Here is a 22,727-nt window from a genome sequence, read left to right on the forward strand (position 1 = left end):
TTACATGCACGGTGTCTTTCCCGGTGTATTCCCGCACGCCTTGTAAAACTTCCGGGGTACCGTAGTAGCTGCACTTGTGGTGTGCAGCTGAAAGCGGGAAGTGAACCCCAGAGACCTGTGTACCTATAATATAGGCCTCTGTGCCTTTGGAAGCCACGATGTCCGGCTTCCGAAAGGACCCCACAATCGGAATGCGCGACTCGCAGTACACCTCATAACCCCTCTGTCTCAGTCGCCCAACCAAATAGGCACAGATGTTGTCGTGCCGTTTTACCCTCCCGCCATGTGTACGAGGGCACATCTGTGCGATGTGCCCGAGCGTACCTGGCTTCTGACAGGTGTCACAGAGGCCGTTGATCTCGGGCCGGCCTCTGGACGCCCTGGCAGGGGTGGGTAATGCGCTATCCGCACTTGGACAGCCCTCACATAATCAGCGCCTGACAGGAAACGGTTCCCGCTATTCACCCATCTGCTCACCTGAGGCACAGCGGCAGATGGAGCGAGAGCCGCACCGTCGACGGTGCTGACCAGGTTGGCCCTCCATACGTGCTGGCGTTCGGATTTACTACCCGCCTGGCGACCAGCAATGCATGCGGGTCCAGTCCAGCGCTGCAGCTTGCTCAACACTGCAGGCTCCCGGACAGCCGCCTGAATCACTGGGTGGGTCGAACCGCGCTTGTTTATTTAGCCGGACGGTTGAAACAAAGTCTGGTATACCCAGCCCACCATCTCCAGTTGCCGAGTGGAAGAATGCACAGGGCACGTCATGGACTAGGCGCAGCCAGCGGCGGACCGCCACTCGCACTTGCCTGTCCATGCGTGCTGAGTCTTGTATACTTCCCCCAGCACCAGTCGATGCATGAGCTTGGGCATCAGATGTTCCACAAGCAACGCAATCCGTTGTTGAGGTTTTAGAGGGGCTCTGGTGATGTTTCGTAGCCCCTCTTCTAGCAGAGCCCCGTATGAATTACGCCGACCACCAGCCCCGACAAGAATCCCGAGGTACTTGTATTCGTCCTCAGCACTCATGGATCCGACAGCGCTGCCCAACACTTGGAACGTCCTGTTCTTATTGACGTACAAAGTCTTGCGCTTGCCGTCGACCTCCATGCTGAGGGTACGACACTTCCCTGGGTTGACCTGAAGCCCACCCCCCGCGAGGGTCGCAGCCATCACGTCCATTGCCTTCTGCTAGCCAGTGGGCGTCTGCGCAACCAGAACCAAATCACCGGCAAAAGCCAATGCTGACACTGTTTTTTGTCCCCCAACTTAACCCCTACACTGGTCTCCCTCACCCTTGCGATTCCCTCGTCAGAGATTCATGGTTACTCCCGCCGTTTACCCGCGCTTGGTTGAATCTCTTCACTTTGACATTCAGAGCACTGGGCAGAAATCACATTGCGATGGTCGTAATGGATGTTGACGCAATGTTTTGTTTTAATTAGACAGTCGGATTCCCCTTGTCCGTGCCAGTTCTGCTTGATGCCAGCCGAGGTGGGACTAAAGTGAACCCAAAAGGCAACTGTTATAGCGCGTCAACCCACAATCAACCAAATTGGAAATGGTAGTAGTAGTAGTAGGTCCACGGAACCAAGGCCCAGCCACCATCGTGAGAACACGACCACGCAGCCTGGTGCGCTCCACGGAAGGGTCATCAGAGATACGCCGGTCCGAACTGGATTCAGAGTTGTCGCTGTAGCAGTAAATGCTGGTTGTTGTTTATCATTATTATCAGTGACAAGCCGTATATCACAAAATTCCACACCCCTTCACCTTAGCCACCCAAAGACGCCGACGCATTACTACTGCCTTGCTTGCCTGCGTCAACGACGACGACTACGACCCTGCCTGCACGTATGTTAATAATACCATGTTACAACATGTTACATCAACAGCAGCAGCACAGAAGAAGAAGCAGCACCTTGCAGGGGCAACACAGATGTGCCAACAATGGGTGGTGGGTGAGGAAGAAGAGCAGCTTTGCTATGATGATGCAGAGGATTTGACGACAACAACATCACGTCCAACACCACCACCACAACCTCTTTCACCTTGTCCAGTCCTGCGCCTGAACCCAGGCCCGCTTCCTGCACAGGCCCGACTGGCTCAACCCTCAGAGCCAATCCTTGTCCCGAAGTTACGGATCTAACTTGCCGACTTCCCTTACCTACATTAATCTATCGTCCAGAGGCTTCTTACCTTCGAGACCAGATGCGGATATTGGTACGTGCTGGCCCGAGACTAGGCGCAGCCGACTTTATTGGGAGGAAAAGTCTGCTCTACCTCAGTCACCTACCCTCGCGTTTTCAAGGACCGGCAGTGGAGCATGGGACGCCGCAAGAACCGCGGCGCTCTACGGCTAACCGTTTTGCAAGCACCCTTTCTTCCGGCGAATGGCTTCCAGGGTCACGGCGCCTTAAACAGAAAAGAATACTCTTTCCCGGTCCACCGCCGGCGGACGCGAGCTGGTTCCCGTTACCTGGTTCCTGTACAGGTATGTCACGACTGCAGCCGCAACAAAATTATAACGGCATTCCCATGCTCGCTGCTGCCATAAACTCCAACTCCCCCTCCTCCTCCTACTAATCCTGCTAATGTTGTTGTTGCTGCTGATGATGATGCAAGAAGCAAGCATTCAGAGACAGACAGTCGTACAACGGACACAAGACGTAGAAGACGTATTAAGAAGAGTAGCAAGGCAGTCAGACCATGATACATTGAGAAGCTTTTTGATGCTGCCACAGTCACCTGTTTCGTGTCCGGGGCCAGGTTACGGAATTATAACCGTATCCCTTTCGCCACTGAACCCATCTAGCAACTTCCGGTGGGCTATCAAGGAACTAATGTCAACAAAAAATGGGTCTCGTAATAACAGCAGCAGTATTATGATTATTATGATTACTGTTACTACTAAGGCCGCTGTCAACACGTCATTCCATGAGAATTCGCAACCGCTCACCTTTGCGGGAAAAAGACGAAGAGGCCACGGCATCAGCAGCAGCAGCTCTGAGCTGTAAAGCTTCAAAAACTACTACTACCACCAACCAACCAACCCCTCCACTTTCTCGCTTGTGGTCGTTGCCTCTAACGTGGGATCAGGCTTTCGCCTTGGGCTTAGGATCGACTAACCCATGTCCAACTGATGTTCACATGGAACCCTTCTCCGCCTCCTCCTCGGCCTTCGAGGAGAGTCTCTCGATTATTTGCTACTACCACCAAGATCTGCACCAGTGGCGGCTCCAGGCCGGCCCACGCCGTACCCTTCAACGCACACCACCGCGACCCTCCTACTCACCGTAGGGTCTTCGAGGCCCGACCACATACGTGTCGGACCGTTAGTGCCCCGGCGGTCGGGCATCGGGAGAATGCTCGGACAATATTCTTGGAGAACAACAAACATTTCATTTGCTGCTCCATCATAATACTCCTTTCCGTTACGGTTGTCGCTCAAGAGAGGCATTTGCTCTTGCCGAAACGAAGGAGTCACAAATCACCCGTGTCAGGATGAGAGAGGAAAAAATATAAGGTTTTCCTTATAAGAACGTTTCCAATGAAATCAAAAATAAGAGCTGACTTGAAGGCGACGGAGGAAGGCAGGCCGCGCTTACGCCAGGAAGAAAGACACTTACGAAAAGTACTTATTACTTCCACGGTGGGGCGTCGTCTCCCTCGTGCCGCAGCATATGCCGTGACGGTTCCATATAATGGAGAAGGATGATGATGATGTCCTCTTCAAAAAGACACACCAAGGATATCATTAGACAGGCTCTAATGGCATCCAAGAAGGCTTCTGCTGCTACGGTTGCTTCCTCGGCGGTATTGGGGGTAGAACACTAATACTACGATTCGCACGCGCACTGCCAAGCGACATGGTATATCATGTACCTGCCCAGGCGCCGAGGTAGAAACTTTGGTCTCCCCGTACCGTCGTCTCAAACCAACAACAGTCATTACCTTCTTTTAAGCAAAACACCTCACAGACATAGTGACCATGCTTTTTTTCTCGTTTTCTCTTCCTCTCTCCATCAACTCCCCACGGTTGTACCAGGAATAACACAAACCGTTTGTAGAGATGTTTGTCCCAGTCCTCCTCCTCAGATACATTTGGCCACTGTAGTCCTGGTGAGGCAGGAGCCAAAAGCAGTCTGAGGAGCTTCATATTATCTCTCTCTCTCTCTCTCTCTCTCTCTCTCTCTTGGGGGGGGGGGGTTGTATGTATGACGATTTCCGTCACTTTCCGCTCCTTACCTCTCAGGTTAGCACGCACAGAATGTCGGAGCGCAAAAATGCCACCAGAAGCGCTCTATAGATTTGCGCTCCTTACCTCTCAGGTTAGCGCGCACAGTGTCGGAGGGCAAAATTGGCCTCGGATACGCTCCGTCACTTTCCGCTCCTTACCTCTCAGGCTAGCGCGCACAGAGTGTCGGAGCGCAAAAATGCCACCAGAAACGCTCCGTAAATTTGCGCTCCTTACCTCTCAGGTTAGCGCGCACAGAGTATTGGAGAGCAAAAATGGCCTCGGATGCGCTCCGTCCCTTTCCGCTCCTTACCTCTCGGCCTATCACGCACATAGTGTCGGAGGGCAAAAATGGTCCCGGGAACGCTCCGTCACTTTTCGCTTCTTACTTCTCAGGTTGCCGCGCACATAGTGTCGGAGGGCAAAAATGGTCCCGGAGACGCTGTTACTTTTCCCTCCTTACTTCAGGTTACCGCGCACAGAGTGTCGGAGGGCAAAAATGGTCCCGGAGACGCTCATTTGCTTTTCGCTCCTTACTTCTCAGGTTGCCGCGCACATAGTATTGGAGGGCAAAAATGGTCCCGGAGACGATCCGTCCCTTTCCGCTCCTTACCTCTCAGGTTACCGCGCACAGTGTCTCGGAGCGTAAAAATGCCACCAGAGGCGCTCGGTAAATTTGCGCTCCTTACCTCTAAGGTTAGCGCGCACAGATTGTGGAGGGCAAAAATGGTCCCGGAGACGATCCGTCCCTTTCCGCTCCTTACCTCTCAGGTTACCGCGCACAGTGTCTCGGAGCGTAAAAATGCCACCAGAGGCGCTCGGTAAATTTGCGCTCCTTACCTCTAAGGTTAGCACGCACAGATTGTCAGAGGGCAAAAATGGCCTCGGAGGCGCTCTGTCACTTTCCGCTCCTTACCTCTCAGGTTAGCGCGACAAAATGTCGGAGCGCAAAAATGCCACCAGAAGCGCTCAGTAAATTTGCGATCCTTGCCTCTCAGGTTAGCGCGCACTAACTGTCGGAGGGCAAAATTGGCCTCGGATACGCTCCGTCAGTTTCCGCTCCTTACCTCTCAGGTTAGCGCGACAGTGTCGGAGAGCAAAAATGCCACCAAAAGCGCTCTGTAAATTTCCGCTCCTTATCTCTCAGGTTAGCGCGCACAGAGTGTCGGAGGACAAAAATGGGCCCGGAACCGCTCCGTCACTTGGAGCTCCTTACTTCTCAGGTTACCGCGCACACAGTGTTGGAGGGCAAAAATGGTCCCGGAGACGCTCCGTTACCTTTTGCTCCTTACATCTCGGCCTATCACGCACATGGTGTCGGAGGGCAAAAATGGTCCTGGACACGCTCCGTCACTTTGCGCTCCTTACCTCTCTGTCTATCACGCATAGTGTCGGAGGGCAAAAATGGTCCCGGAGACGGTCCGTTGCTTTTCGCTCCTTACTTCTCAGGTTGCCGCGCACACAGTGTCGGAGGGCAAAAATGGTCCCGGAGACGCTCCGTTACCTTTTGCTCCTTACATCTCGGCCTATCACGCACATGGTGTCGGAGGGCAAAAATGGTCCTGGACACGCTCCGTTGATTTTCGCTCCTTACTTCTCAGGTTGCCGCGCACATAGTGTCGGAGGGCAAAAATGGTCCCGGAGACGCTCCGTCACTTTGCGCTCCTTACATCTCGGCCTATCACGCACATAGAGTCGGAGGGCAAAAATGGTCCTGGACACGCTCCGTAACTTTGCGCTCCTTACCTCTCTGCCTATCAGGCACAGTGTCGGAGGGCAAAAATGGTCCCGGAGACGCTCCGTTGCTTTTTGCTCCTTACTTCTCAGGTTACCGCGCACATAGTGTCGGAGGGCAAAAATGATCCCGGAGACGCTCTGTTACTTTTCGCTCCTTACCTCTCGGCCTATCACGCACATAGAGTCGGAGGGCAAAAATGGTCCTTGACACGCTCCGTCACTTTGCGCTCCTTACCTCTCGGCCTATCTCGCACATAGTGTCGGAGGGCAAAAATGGTCCCGGAGACGATCCGTTGCTTTTCGCTCCTTACTTCTTAGGTTGCCGCGCACAGTGTCGGAGGGCAAAAATGGTCCCGGAGACGCTGTTACTTTTCGCTCCTTACTTCTCAGGTTAGCGCGTACAGAGTGTCGGAGGGCAAAAATGGTCCCGGAGATGCTCCGTTGCTTTTCACTCCTTACTTCTCAGGTTGCCGCGCACACAGTGTCGGAGGGCAAAAATGGTCCCGGAGACGCTCCGTCACTTTCCGCTCCTTACCTCTCAGGTTAGTGCGCACAGAGTGTCGGAGCGTAAAAATGCCACCAGAAGCGCTCCGTAAATTTGCGCTCCTTACCTCTAAGGTTAGCGCGCACAGAGTGTCGGAGGGCAAAAGTGGTCCCGGAGACGCTCCGTTACTTTTCGCTCCTTACCTCTCGGCCTATCACGCACATAGTGTCGGAGGGCAAAAATGGTCCCGGAGACGCTCCGTCACTTTGCCATGTTTTTCAGCTCCGACCCTCGACCCTCTATGTCCCATAGGCTGAGAGACAAGGAGAGCAAAGGTGCTCAGCTAACCCTTGCTGCTGCTGCTGCACCCTCCTCCTCCTTGCATGGAAGGTAAGGGGGAAACATCACAATTATCGACGCCAGTAGCGTCCGCAGCGAGTTTCCTTCTTACCTGAGAACATTATACGGATCACAGTGGGAGGGAAACCACTTTTAATGTCTGGTGGCGTGTCTGATCAATAGTTCCTTTTATAACAGAGGTAAGGGACGATATTTTTGGGGCGACATTCTCACCTAGAGCAATGAATCCATATCTGTGATGTGAGGAGGCGGCACGGAAAGGATCGACTGAGGGAGGGACCCAACAGGAGGAGGATACAGGGAAATTTTTAGACGAAAAATTTGTTTTTCCTCCATTAACCAAGGGCTCTCTCTCCCCATACGTATGGCGGTGAACATCATCATGAGTGGACCTCTCCGAGGTGTGGAGGTAAGTACGGGAGCGAGAGGCTGGCTGACATTTTGCTCTCTGTCCGAAGCGCGGATACAGACCCACCACACACCCACAGTCCTCACGGTCTCTCTCATCATCATCAGTTTCGAGTACCTGCCTGTCGTTGAAAATAGCTCTAGTGTGTTTTATATCTATTTATGTAGGATATTGCCATCGATTGGCGTGACAAATCCCCTAACCTTTTTGGGGTTAAACCTTAGCGGATCGCACCTAACCTAAGCGAGAGAGCGGCAGGCGATCCCCCTCCCTCCCCGCGCGCATAACAAACACACCGAGCCAGCCAGCCAGCCACCTCCTTCTCTCTCGCTTACGCGCGGCCGACCCACCTCCCTCCCTTCCTCACCCACGGTGGTGGTGGTGAACATCAGTAGCCCATTATCGATCGAACCACATTGCATCCGTGGAGTTTGACATCACTCACTAGAATGGCGGTTGTTTTAGTAACGCATTCGTACGCGAGCAAGAGATCGGGAGGTGGCGGAGGAGGAGGTCGGCAACCCCCACCCCCCCCTCCATCCACATCCCTCGCGGTATCGCATTCCATACCACACACACCCAGCCAGCCACCTCCTCCTCACTCTCATTGCCGGCGTAGGGGGTCCACTGAAGTTAGGTTAGTTGTACATTTACTTACGTACAATGCCATCGACATGTACGTTTACTTACGGTGGCGAAATACACTTGTCGATGGCATATAAATAAAACGTAAGTAAATGTACGGGCGCATACCACACACACACACCGAGCCAGCCAGCCAGCATGCCACCTCCTCACTCTCGCTTTCGATGACGCGCGGCCGACCCACCTCCCTCCCTTTCTTATACACGTTGGTGGTGGTGAACATCAGTGAACCACTGTCGATCGAACCACATTGCATCCGTGGAATCTGACATCACTCACTAGATTGGCGGTTGTTTTAATAACGTTGTCGTAAGCGAGCGAGGGAGCAGGCCGGTGGCCGTGGAGGGGGGGGCGGCTAACAACCACAACCCCCCTTCTCCCCCACCGCCCGCGCGCTCTCACATTCCGTACCACACACACCCAGCCAGCCTCCTCCTCCTCCTCGCTCTCACTTTCAATGCCGGCGTAAGAGTTCCAGTTACGATGACGAAATACACAACTCATCTTAATCCATGTCTACTATGCAGGGGCTTTTGCCATCAATTGGCGTGACAAATCCCCTAACCTTTTCTGCGGGTTAAACCTTAGTGGATCGCAGTGAGGAGACTGCTCTGCCACTCACGGCACCCAGGCTGGTACGCAAGTCGTATGCAAACGGTTCGGTACAGCACATCAGGTTTTGGTTGATCCGTATTTGGGATGGGATAAAGTAGCAACTGTAACTCTCAACTCTACCCAATTTCCTTCCTTTGCTACTGCTGCGGCATTGGTGTAGAACACTAATACTACGATTCGCACGCGCACGGTCAAGCGACATGATGCATGTACTTGCCAAGGCGCCGAGGTAGGTCTCCCTGTACCGTCGTCCAAGTTTCTAACAAACCAACAACAAAAAGGAGAACCAAGCGCATACGACCAAGGAACTCCACAGGCATTCGTACAAGTATAAGACTCTTATGGTTTTCGTGACTAACCTAACCTAACCCAACCGCCCCAGGCGCATACCACACACAAACCGAGCCAGCCACCCCCTCCTCCTCCTCCTCACTCTCGATGACGCGCGGCCGACCATCCCTTCCTCACACACGGTGATGGTGGTGAACATCAGTGAACCATTATCGATCGACAAGTAAATGTACAAGTCGATGGTATGTACATTTACTTACGTTTTATGTATGTCATCGACTTGTACATTCACTTACGTTTTATCTTTATGTCATCGACTTGTACAAGTCGATGGGTAATAGATAAAAGGCAAATGTACGATTTGCTGACAAAAATAAAACGTAATTAAATGTACAAGTTTATGGCATATAAATGAAATGTAAGTAAAAGTACAAGCCGATGGCTTATAGATGAAACGTAAATGTACAAGCCATCGACTTGTACATTTACTTACGTTTCATTTATAAGTCGATGGCATATATATATAAAACGTAAGTAATTGTGCAAGTCGATATATATAGAGTAACGTATCCCAACTTCTTAAACCCTAAAAAATTCATAACGTGTTTGCAGAAAATGGTAAACTTTAGGGGTAACAATGAGTAATTTTTACCATTTTCTGTGATTATCATTTGAAGCTTAACGTAACCTAACCCGTCGATGGATTATAATTAAATGTAAGTAAATGTACAAGTCGATGGCATATGAATAAAATGTAAGTAAATGTACGAGTCACTGGCATATAGATCAAACTTAAGTAAATTTATGATCTAATGGCATATAAATAAAACGTAAATAAATGTACAAGTCGATGGCTTATAAATAAAATGAAAGTAAATGTACAAGTCGATGGCATATAAATATAACATAAGTGAATGTACAAATCGATGTCATAGGAATAAAACGTAAGTAAATGTACGAGTCGCTGGCATAGAAAACCTGAGTAAATTTATAATTCGATGGCATATCAATAAAACGTAAGTAAATGTACAAGTCTATGGCTTACACATAAAACGTAAGTAAATATGTTTTATGTATATGCCAACGAGTTTTATAAGTAAATGTACAAGTCAATATATATAGAGTAACGTATCCCAACTTTTTTAAACCCTAAAAAATTCATAACATGTGTTTGTTACTCCTAACAAGTTTCCCATTTTCTGCAATGACTATTTTTTTACCATTTTCTGTGATTATCATTTCAAGCCTAACGTAACCTAACCTGTCGATGGCATATAAATAAAACTTAAATAAATGTACAAGTCTATGACATATAAACAAAACGTAATGTTCGAGTCGCTGGCAAATGAATAAAACGTAAGTAATTGTGTAAGTCTATTGCATATAAATAAAACTTAAATATATATAGAAGTCGATGGCATATATATAAAAGATAAGCAATTGTACAAGTCGACATATGCAGAGTAACGTATCCCAACTTCTTACACCTAAAAAATCCAACATGTCTTTGTAGAAAATTGTAAAATTTTTAGGGGTAACAAGACCAATTTTTACCATTTTCTGTGATTATCATTTCAAGCTTAACGTAACCTAAAATGTGGTTGGCATATAAATAAAATGTAAGTAAATATACGAGTCGCTGGCATAAAAATGAAACGCAAATATATCATCTATTGGCATATAAATAAAACGAAATAAATGTACAAGTCGATCGCTTATAAGTCAAACGTAAGTAAATGTACAAGTGAATGGTATATAGATAAAACGAAAGTAAATGTACAAGTCGATATATATACAGTAACGTATTCCAACTTCTTAAACCCCCAAAAATTCATAACGCGTTTGTTACGCCAAAAAAAGTTTACCATTTTCTACAATGACTAATTTTTACCATTTTCTGCGATTATCATTTCAAGATTAACGTAACCTAACCCGTCAATGGCACGTAAATAAAACGTAAGTAAATGTACGAGTCGCTGGCATATAGATAAAACGTAAGAAAATGTACAAGTGGATGGCTTATAAATAGAAAGTTAATATACAATTCGATGGGATATAGATAAACCGTAAGTACATGTACAAGTTGATGGCATATAAATATAACGTAAGTAAATGTAGAAGACGATAGCTTATAAATAAATAGTAAGTAAATGTACATGTCCATGGCATATCAATAAAATGTAAGTAAATGTACAAGTTGATATATATAGAGTAACGTATCCCAACATTTTAAACCCTAAAAAATTCATACACGTTTGTTACCCCTAACAAGTTCCCCATTTTCTGCAATGACTAATTTCTACCCTTTTCTGTGATTACCATTTCAAGCGTAACGTAACCTAACCTGTCGATGGCATATAAATAAAACGTATGTAAATATATAAGTCGATGGCATACAAATAAAACGAAAGTAAATGTACAAATCGATGGCATATGAATAAAACGTAAGTATATACACGAGTCGCTGGCATATAAATAAAACGTAAGAAAATGTATAACTAGATGGCATATAGATAAAAAGTAAATGTAAAAGTCAATGACTTATAGATAAAATGTAAGTAAATGTACGAGTCGATGGCATATAAATAAAACGTAAGTAAATGTACAAGGCAATGTATATAAAGTAACGTATCCCAAGCCTAACCTAACCTGTCGATGTCATAAAATTTAAGTAAAATTACAATTAGATGTCATATAAATAAAACGTAAGTAAATATACAAATCGATGGCATATAAATCAAACATAAGTAAATGTACAAGACGATATATATCGAGTAACGCATTCCAACTTCTTAAACACTAGATAATTCATAACGCGTTTGTAGAAAATGGTAAACTTTTTAAGTGTAACAATGAATAATTTCTACCATTTTATGTGATTATTATTTCAAGCCTAACGTATCCTAACCTGTCGATGGCAAATAAATCAAACGTAAGTAAACGTACAAGTCAATGGCAAATAAATCAAACGTAAATAAATGTAAAAGTCAATATATATATATATATATATATATATATATATATATATATATATATATATATATATATATATAGCCCTGGGGATATGGAATTAAGAATACTTCCCACGTATTCCCTGCGTGTCGTAGAAGGCGACTAAAAGGGGAGGGAGCGGGGGGGGCTGGAAAGCCTCCCCTCTCTCTTTTTTTTTTTAATTTTCCAAAAGAAGGAACAGAGAATTGGGCAAGGTGAGGGTATTCCCTCAAAGGCCCAGTCCTCTGTTCTTAATGCTACCTCGCTAACGCGGGAAATGGCGAATAGTTTAAAAGAAAAAAAAAAATATATATATATATATATATATATATATATATATATATAGAGAGAGAGAGAGAGAGAGAGAGAGAGAGAGAGAGAGAGAGAGAGAGAGAAACGTATCCCAACTTTTTAAACCCTAAAAAGTTCATAACGTGTTTGTTATCCCTAAAAAGATTACCGTTTTCTACAATAACTACTTGTTACCATTTTTTGTGATTGTCATTTCAAGCCTAACGTAACCTAACCTGTTGATGGCATATGAATACAACGTAAGTAAATGTGTAATTCGATGGTATATAAATAATACGTAAATGAATGTACAATTCGATGGCTTAAGGGTACAACGTAAGTAAATGTACAAGTCAATGGAATATAAAAAAACGAGAGTAAATGTACAAGTTGATATATATAGAGTAACGTATTCCAACTTCTTAAAACCTAATAAATTCACGACGTGTTTGTTACCCCTAAAAAGTTTACCATTTTATACAAAGATTAATTTTTACCATTTTTTGTGATTATCATTTCAAACCTAATGTACCCTAACCCGTCGATGGTATATAAATGAAACAAAAGTAAAAGTACAATTGCATGGCATATAAATAAAACGTAAGTAGATGTACAAGTCGATGACATACATAAAACATAAGTATATGTAAAAGTAGATGGCATATAAAACGTAAGCAAAGGCACAAGTCGAAATAAATAGAGTAACGTATCCCAAATTTTTAAACCTTAAAAACTTATAAAATGTGTTACTTTCTCCTAAGAAATATTGCCATTTTCTACAATGACTAATATTCACAATTTTCTGCGATTATTATTTCAAGCCTAAAGTAACCTACCCTGTCGATGGCATAAATAAAATGTAAGTAAATGTACAAGTCGATGTCATATAGATAAAACGTAAGTATATATACAAATTGATGGCATATAATTCAAACGTAAGTAAATGTACGGGTTTTCTGTGATTATTATTTGAAGCCTAACGTAATCTAACCTTTCGATAGCATATAAATAAAACTAAATTAGAATTATAATTCGATGTCAATATAGATATAACGGAAGTAAATGTACAAGTCAATGGCTTATAAATCAATTTTAAGTCAATGTACAAGTCGATGGCATATAAATAAAACGTAAGTAAATGTACAAGTGGATATATATATAGTAACGTATCGCAACTTCTTAAACCCTAAAAAATTCATAACGTGTTTGTTACCCCTAAAAAGATTACAGTTTTCTACAATAACTACTTGTTACCATTTTTTGTGATTATCATTTCAAGCCTATCGTAACCTAACCCGTCGATGGCATATAAATAAAAGGAAAGTAAATGTACAAGTCGATGGCATATAGAGAAAACGTAAGTAAATATACAAATTGATGGCATATAAATCAGTCGTAAGTAAATGTACGAGTTTTCTGTGATTGTTATTTGAAATCTAACCTAACCTTTCGATGGCATATAGCTAAAACGAAGGTGAAATTACAATTCGATGTCAATATAGATAAAACGCAAGTAAATGTATAAGTCGGTGGCTTATAAATGAATTTTAAGTAAATGTACATGTCGATGGCATATCAATAAAAGGTAAATAAATGTAAAAGTCGATATATATAGAGAAACGTATCCCAACTTCTTAAACCCTAGAATATTCGTAAAATGTTTCTTACCCCTTAAAAGGTTACCATTTTCTACAATGACTAATTTTTACCATTTTCTATGACTCATTTCAAGCCTAACGTAACCTAACCAGTAGAGAGCATATAAATAAAATGTAAGGAAATGTACGAGTTGCTGGTATGAAAATAAAACCTAGATGAATGTATAATTCGATGGCACATGAATAAAACATAAGAAAATTTACAAGTCGATGGCTTATAAAACATAAGTAAATGTAGTCGCTGGCATATAAATAAAACTTAAGAAAATGTGCAAGTCTATATATATTGAGTAACGTATCCCAACTTCTTTAACCCTAAAAAATTCAAACACGTGTTTCTTAACCCCAAAAAGTTGACTATTTTCTACAATAAGTAATTTCTACCATTTTCTGCGATTATTATTTCACGCCTACCTAGCCTGTCGAAGGCATATAAACAAAATGTAAGCAAATGTACAAGTCGATGTCATACAGAAAAAACGTAAGTAAATATACAAATCGATGGCATATAAATCAAACGTAAGTAAATGTACGAGTTTTCTGTGATTATTATTTGAAGGTTAACGCAACCTAACCTTTCGATAGCATATAAATAAAACGAAAGTAAAATTACAATTCGATGTCAATATAGATAAAACGTAAGTAAATGTACAAGTCGATATATATAGAGTAACGTATCGGAACTTCTTAAACCCTAAAAAATTCATAACGTGTTCGTTACCCGTAAAAAGATTACCGTTTTCTACAACTACTACTTTTTACCATTTTTTGTGATTATCATTTCAAGCCTATCGTAACCTAACCCGTCGATGGCATATAAATAAAAGGAAAGTAAATGTACAAGTCGATGGCATATAAATATAACGTAAATTGATGTATAATTCGATGGCATATAAGCAAAACATAAGTAGATGTACATTTACTTATGTTTTATTCATATGACATCGACTTTTACAAGTCGATATATATAGAGAAACGTATACCAACTTCTTAAACCCTAAAAAATTCATAAGTGTTCCTTACCCCTTAAAATGTTATCATTTTCTACAATGACTAATTTTTACCATTTTCTGTGTTTATCATATCAAGCCTAACGTAACGTAACCTGTCAATAGCATATAAATAAAATGTAAGTAAATTTGAAAGTCGATGTCATATAGATAAAACGTAAGTAAATATACAAGTCGATGGTATACAAAGCAAACGTAAGTCAATGTACGAGATTTCTGTGATTATTATTTGAAAACTAACGTAACCTAACCTTTCGATAGCATATAAATAAAACGAAATTATTATAATTCGATGTCAATAAAGATAAAACGTAATCTAACCTAACCCAACCAAACCCAACCAACTCTTAGGTTAGCGCGCACAGGGTGTCGGAGCACAAAAATGCCACCAGAAGCGCTCCGTAAATTTGCGCTTCTTACCTCTCAGGTTAGCGCGCACAGAATGTCGGAGGGCAAAAATGGGGTCGGATACGCTCCGTCACTTTCCGCTCCTTACCTTTCAGGTTAGCGCGCACAGGGTGTCTGACCGCAAAAATGCCACCAGAAGCACTCCGTAAATTTGCGCTCATTACCTCCCAGGTTAGCGCGCACAGTGTCTCGGAGGGCAAAAATGGTACCAGAGACGCTCCGTTACTTTTCGCTCCTTACCTCTCGGCCTATCACGCACATAATGTCGGAGGGCAAAAATGGTCCCGGAGTCGCTCAGTTACTTTTCGCTCCTTACCTCTCGGCCTATCACACAGTGTCGGAGTGCAAAAATGCTATGTCACTTTGCGCTCCTTACCTCTCGGCCTATCACGCACAGTGTTGGAGGGCAAAAATGGCCTCTGATACGCTCCGTCACTTTCCGCTCCTTACCTCTCAGGTTAGCGCGCGCAGAGTGTCGGAGAGCAAAAAAGCCACCAGAAGCGCTCCGTAAATTTCCGCTCCTTATCTCTCAGGTTAGCGCGCACAGAGTGTCGGAGGGCAAAAATGGGCCCGGAGCCGCTTCGTCACTTCGCGCTCCTTACTTCTCAGTTTAGCGAGCACAGATTGTCGGAAGGCAAAAATGGTCCCCGAGACGATCCGTTACTTTTCGCTCCTTACCTCTCAGGTTAGCGCGCACGTAGTGTCGGAGGGCAAAAATGGTCCCGGAGACGCTCCGTTACTTTTCGCTCCTTACCTCTTGGCCTATTACGCACATAGTGTCGGAGGGCAAAAATGGTCCCGGAGACGCTCCGTTACTTTTCGCTCCTTACCTCTCGGCTTATCACGCACATAGAATCGGAGGGCAAAAATGGTCCCGGAGACGCTCCGTTACTTTGGGTGAATCTCTTCACTTTGACATTCAGACCACTAGGCAGAAATCACATTGCGTCAACATCCATTACGACCATCGCAATGCTTTGTTTTAATTAGACAGTCGGATTCCTCTTGTCCGTGCCAGTTCTGAGCTGATTGCTTGATACTAGCCGAGGTGGGACTAAAGTGAACCCAAAAGGCAACTGTTGTAGTCCATCAACAAACAATCAACCAAATTGGAAATGGTAGTAGTAGTAGGTCCACGGAAGCAAGGCCCAGCCACCATCGTGAGAACATGACCACGCAGCCTGGTGCGCTCCACGGAAGGGTCATCAGAGATACGCTGGTCCGAACCGGATTCAGAGTTGCCGCTGTAGCAGTAAATGCTGGTTGATGTTTATCATTACTATCAGTGATAAGCCGTACATCACAAAATTCCAACAATGGGTGGTGGGTGAGGAAGAAGAAGAGCTTTGCTATGATGATGCACAGGACTTGACAACATCACGTCCAACACCACCACCATAACCTTTTTCACCTTGTCCAGTCCTGCGCCTGAACCCAGACCCGTTTCCTGCACAGGCCCGACTGGCTCAACCCTCAGAGCCAATCCTTGTCTCGAAGTTACGGATCTAACTTGCCGACTTCCCTTACCTACATTAATATATCGTCCAGAGGCTTCTTACCTTGGAGACCAGATGCGGATATTGATACGTGCTGGCCCGAGACTAGGCGCAGCCGACTTTATTGGGAGGAAAAGTCTGCTCTACCTCAGTCACCTACCCTCGCGTTTTCAAGGACCGGCAGTGGAGCACGGGACGCCGCAAGAACCGCGGCGCTCTACGGCTAACAGTTTTACAAGCACCCTTTTTTCCTGCGAATGGCTTCCAGGGTCACGGCGCCTTAATCAGAAAAGAAAACTCTTTCCCGCTCCACCGCCGGCGTATGCGAGCTGGTTCCCGTTACCGGGTTTCTGTACAGGTATGTCACGACTGCAGCCGCAACAAAATTATCAACGGCATTCCCATGCACGCTGCTGCCATAAACTCCAACTCCCCCTCCTCCTCCTACTAATCCTGCTAATGTTGTTGCTGCTGCTGCTGATGATGCAAGAAGCAAGCATTCAGAGACAGACAGTCGTACAACGGACACAAGACGTAGAAGTATTAAGAAGAAGAGGAGCAAGGCAGTCAGACCATGATACATCGAGAAGCTTTTCGATGCTGCCACGGTCACATGTTTGGTGTCCGGGGCCAGGTTACGGAATTATAACCGTATCCCTTTCGCCACTAAACCCATCTAGCAACTCCCGGTGGGCTATCAAGGAACTAATGTCAACAAAAAATGGGTCTCGTAATAACAGCAGCAGTATTATGATTATTGTGATTACTGTTACTACTAAGGCCGCAGTCAACACTTCGTTCCATGACAATTAGCAACCGCTCACCTTTGCGGGAAAAAGACGAAGAGGCCACGGCATCAGCAGCAGCAGCTCTGAGCTGTAAAGCTTCAAAAACTACTACCAACCAACCAACCCCTCCACTTTCTTGCTTGTGGTCGTTGCCTCTAACCTTGGATCAGGCTTTCGCCTTGGGATTAGGATCGACTAACCCATGTCCAACTGATGTTCACATGGAACCCTTCTCCTCCTCGGCCTTCGAGGAGAGTCTCTCGATCATTTGCTACTACTACCAAGATGTGCACCAGTGGCGGCTCCAGGCCGGTCCACGCCGTACCCTTCAACGCTCACCACCGCGACCCTCCTACTCACCGTAGGGGCTTCGAGGCCCGACCACATACGTGTTGGACCATTAGTGCCCCGGCGGTCGAGTATCGGGATAATGCTCTGGCGCCATACCATTTAAAGGGCTGCTAGTTGCTTCGGCAGGTAAGTTGTTACACACTCCTTAGCGGATTCCAACTTCCATAGCCATCGTCCTGCTGTCTATAGCAACCAACACCTTTTGATGGGATCAAAACAGGCATTCATTTTGGCCCCTTAACTCGAGGTTTTGGTCCGTGTTCCGCTAACCACCAAAAGTGGCACAACTAGTCATAATAATGATAAACATTTGGCCGGCGGCGGCTGCTGCTCCGGTGTAAGACGCTAGAGGATATGATGCAAAACACCCAACCTCTCACGGCGTAAGTACACCCACAACTACAGCACTACGCCGCACTGACAACAATGCATGCATGCATGCCATCAGACCCTTTAGTGTTCTCACTGAAGAGGAGTCAGAGGAGGAAGTTGCATTGAAGGACGCTGCTGCAGAATTGGGGGTAGATCACTGTTACTACAATTCGAACGCGCAAGGCTAAGCCATCGATGTGATACTTGCCGAGGTACCGAGGTAGAAACTTGGCTCACTCACCCCCTGTACTTGCACAACACAACAACCTTTTTAAGCAAACGACCGACCGACCAACTAACTAACCAATCTCACCTCGCCTCGGACAAATGAGACATTCTTATTTCTCTTTCTGTCCATCATCAACTTCGATGCCTCTATGGTAACAGAAGTCAACTTTACTTACATTGCTTCTGCACACACACACGTGCCAAGCAACGCCCTTTAACATTATTCTTGGAAAACAACAAACATTTCATTTGCCTGCTCCATCATGATACTCCTTTCCGTTACGGTTGTCGCTCAAGAGAGGCATTTGCTCTTGCCGCAACGAAGGAGTCACAAACCAGCCGTGTCAGGATGAGAGAGGAAAAAATATAAGGTTTTCCTTCCTTTAGCACAAGACTAATAAGAACGTTTCCAGATAGATCAAGAAAAAAGAGCGTGACTTGAAGGCGACGGAGGAAGGCAGGCCCCGCTTACACCAGGAAGAAAGACACTTACGAAAAGTACTTATTACTTCCACGGTGAGGCGTCGTCTCCCCAGTGCCGCAGCATATGCCGTGACGGTTCCATATAATGGAGGAAGAAGATAGTAGTAGTAGTAATAGTAGTACGTCTTCGAAAAGACACACCAACGAACGATATCATTTCTTCTCATTCATGAGGAGGAGGACGTTGCATTGAAGGAGGCTCCTGTGGTTTAGGGGCAGATCACTTACTACGATTCGCACGCGCAGGGCCAAGCCATCGATATGATACTTGCCGAGGCGCCAGGGTAGAAACTCAGTTTGCTCTTGCCGCAACGAAGGAGTCACAAATCACCCGTGTCAGGATGAGAGAGGAAAAAATATAAGGTTTTCCTTATAAGAACGTTTCCAATGAAATCAAAAATAAGAGCTGACTTGAAGGCGACGGAGGAACGCAGGCCGCGCTCACACCAGGAAGAAAGACACGAAAAGTACTTGTTACTTCCACGGTGAGGCGTCGTCTCCCCCGTGCCGCAGCATATACCGTGACGGTTCCATATAATGGAGAAGGATGATGATGATGTCCTCTTCAAAAAGAAGACACACCAAGGATATCATTAGACAGGCTCTAATGGCATCCAAGAAGGCTTCTGCTGATACGGTTGCTTCCCCGGCGGCATTGGGGGTAAACACTAATACTACGATTCGCACGCGCACCGCCAAGCGACATGGTATAGCATGTACCTGCCCAGGCGCCGAGGTAGAAACTTAGGTCTCCCCGTATCGTCGTCATACAAACCAACAACAGTTATTACCTTATCTTAAGCAAAACACCTCACAAACATAGAGGCCATGCATTTTTTCTCGTTTTCTCTTTCTCTCTCCATCATCAACTCCCCACGGTTGTACCAGTAATAACACAGACCGTGGGTAGAGATGTTTGTCCCAGTCCTCCTCTTCAGATACATTTGGCTCCTGTAGTCCTGGTGAGGCAGCAGCCAAAAGCAGTCGGAGGAGCTTCATATTATCTCTCTCTCTTGGGGATGGGGGGAGGGGGGGTATGTATGACGATTTCCGCCGTACCACCGATACCAACCCCCCCCACCCCCCCCCCCACCCCCACCCCACCCAGGCCTTCAGTCGACCTCGGGTCCTCATAGTACGCGCCGAGCAGACCAGGTGTTATCCACTTGGCTGAATTTGGTGTCCGCACAAAAGAAAGGGTCATTTTCTAATCGGAGACATAAGAAATCACAAGGTGACGGAGAAAAGTGCGTCTAACTAAGACACTTTTTGGCATCTTGCAAGTCCAGTTTTGCTCTCCGCTAATCAGAGACTCCTAGGCTGAGAGCATAGGGGTCAGTCACCCAAGACACGGACACCACTTGTAGGCTAGTAGGAGTGTCCCAACAAAAGTGACAACCAAGGTCTCTCCTTACCTCTCAGGCTAGCGGGCACAATCACAGGGAGTTGGAGGGCAAAAATGGCCTCGGATGCGCTACGTCACTTTCCGCTCCTTACCTCTCAGGTTAGCGCAAACAGTGTCGGAGCGCAAAATACGACTAGAAGCGCTCCGTAAATTTGCGCTCCTTACCTCTCAGGTTAGCGCGCACAGAGCGTCGGAGGGCAAAAATGGCCTCGGATGCGCCCCGTCACTTTCCGCTCCTTACCTCTCAGGTTAGCGAGCACAAAGTGTCGGAGCGCAAAAATGCCATCATAACCGCTCCGTAAATTTGCGCTCTTTACCTCTTACGTTAGCGCGCACAGAGCGTCGGAGGGCGAAAATGGCCTCGGATACGCTCCGTCACTTTCCGCTCCTTACCTCTCAGGTTAGCGCATACAGAGTGTCGGAGTGCAAAATTGCAACCAGAAGCGCTCCCTAAATTTCCGCTCCTTATCTCTCAGGTTAACGTGCACAGAGTGTCGGAGCGCAAAAATGCCACCATAACCGCTCCTTAAATTTGCGCTCCTTATCTCTCAGGATAGCGCGCACAGAGTATCGGAGGGCAAAAATGGCCTTGGATATGCTCCGTCACTTTCCGCTCCTTACCTCTCAGGTTAGCGCGCACAGAGTATTGGAGCGCAGAAATGCCACCATAACCGCTCCGTAAATTTATGCTCCTTACCTCTCAGGTTAGCGCGCACAGAGCGTCGGAGGGCAAAAATGGCCTCGGATACGCTCCGTCACTTTCCGCTCCTTACCTCTCAGGTTAGCGCGCACAGAGTGTCGGAGCGCAGAAATGCCACCATAACCGCTTCGTAAATTTGCGCTCCTTACCTCTCAGGTTAGCGCGTACAGAGCGTCGGAGGGCAAAAATGGTCCCGGATACGCTCCGTCACTTTCCGCTCCTTACCTCTCAGGTTAGCGCGCACAGAGCGTCGGAGGGCAAAAATGGCCTCGGATACGCTCCGTCACTTTCCGCTCCTTACCTCTCAGGTTAGCGCGCACAGAGTGTCGGAGCGCAGAAATGCCACCATAACCGCTTCGTAAATTTGCGCTCCTTACCTCTCAGGTTAGCGCGTACAGAGCGTCGGAGGGCAAGAATGGCCTTGGATACGCTCCGTCACTTTCCGCTTCTTACACCTCAGGTTAGCGCGCACAGTGTGTCGGAGTGCAAAAATGCAACCAGAAGCGCTCCATAAATTTCCGCTCCTTATCTCTCAGGTTAGCGCGCGCAGAGTGTCGGAGGGCAAAAATGGTCCCGGAGACGCTCCGTTACTTTTCGCTCATTACTTGTCACGTTACCGCGCACAGTGTGTCGGAGGGGAAAAATTGTCCCGGAGACGCTCCGTTACTTTTCGCTCCTTACCTCTCAGGTTAGCGCGCACAGAGTGTAGGAGGGCAAAAATGGCCTCGGATGCCCTACGTCACTTTTCGCTCCTTACCTCTCAGGTTAGCGCGCACAGAGTGTCGGAGAGCATAAAATGCAACCAGAGGCACTCCGTAAATTTGCGCTCCTTACCTCTCAGGTTAGCGCGCACAGAGTATCGGAGGGCAAGAATGGCCTTGGATACGCTCCGTCACTTTCCGCTTCTTACCCCTCAGGTTAGCGCGCACAGTGTGTCGGAGTGCAAAAATGCAACCAGAAGCGCTCCATAAATTTCCGCTCCTTATCTCTCAGGTTAGCGCGCACAGAGTGTCTGAGGGCAAAAATGGTCCCGGAGACGCTCCGTTACTTTTCGCTCATTACTTGTCACGTTACCGCGCACAGAGTGTCGGAGGGGAAAAATGGTCCCGGAGACGCTCCGTTACTTTTCTCTCCTTACCTCTGAGGTTAGCGCGCACAGAGTGTAGGAGGGCAAAAATGGCCTCGGAGCCGCTCCGTCACCTTCCGTTCCCTACCTCTCAGGTTAGCGCGCAGTGTGTGGGAGCGCAAAAATGGTCCCGGAGACGCTCCGTAAATTTGCGCTCCTTACCTCTCAGGTTAGCGCGCACAGAGTATCGGAGGGCAAAAATGGCCTTGGATATGCTCCGTAAATTTGCGCTCCTTACCTCTCAGGTTAGCGCGCACAGAGTGTCGGAGGGCAATAATGGTCCCGGAGACGCTCAGTTACTTTTCGCTCCTTACCTCTCGGCCTATCACGCACATAGTGTCGGAGGGCAAAAATGGTCCCGGAGACGCTCCCTTACTTTTCGCTCCTTACTTCTCAGGTTACCGCGCACAGAGTGTCAGAGGGCAAAAATGGTCCCGGAGACGCTGTTACTTTTCGCTCCTTACTTCTCGGCCTATCACGCACATAGTGTCGGAGGGCAAAAATGGTCTCGGAGACGCTCCGTTACTTTTCGCTCCTTACCTCTCGGCTTATCACGCACATAGTGTCGGAGAGCAAAAATGGTCCCGGAGACGCTCCGTCACCTTGCTCTCCTTGTCTCTCAGCCTATGGGAAATTGAAGGT

This window comes from Panulirus ornatus, chromosome 66 (assembly GCF_036320965.1).
Source record: "Panulirus ornatus isolate Po-2019 chromosome 66, ASM3632096v1, whole genome shotgun sequence".
Taxonomy (NCBI): domain Eukaryota; kingdom Metazoa; phylum Arthropoda; class Malacostraca; order Decapoda; family Palinuridae; genus Panulirus; species Panulirus ornatus.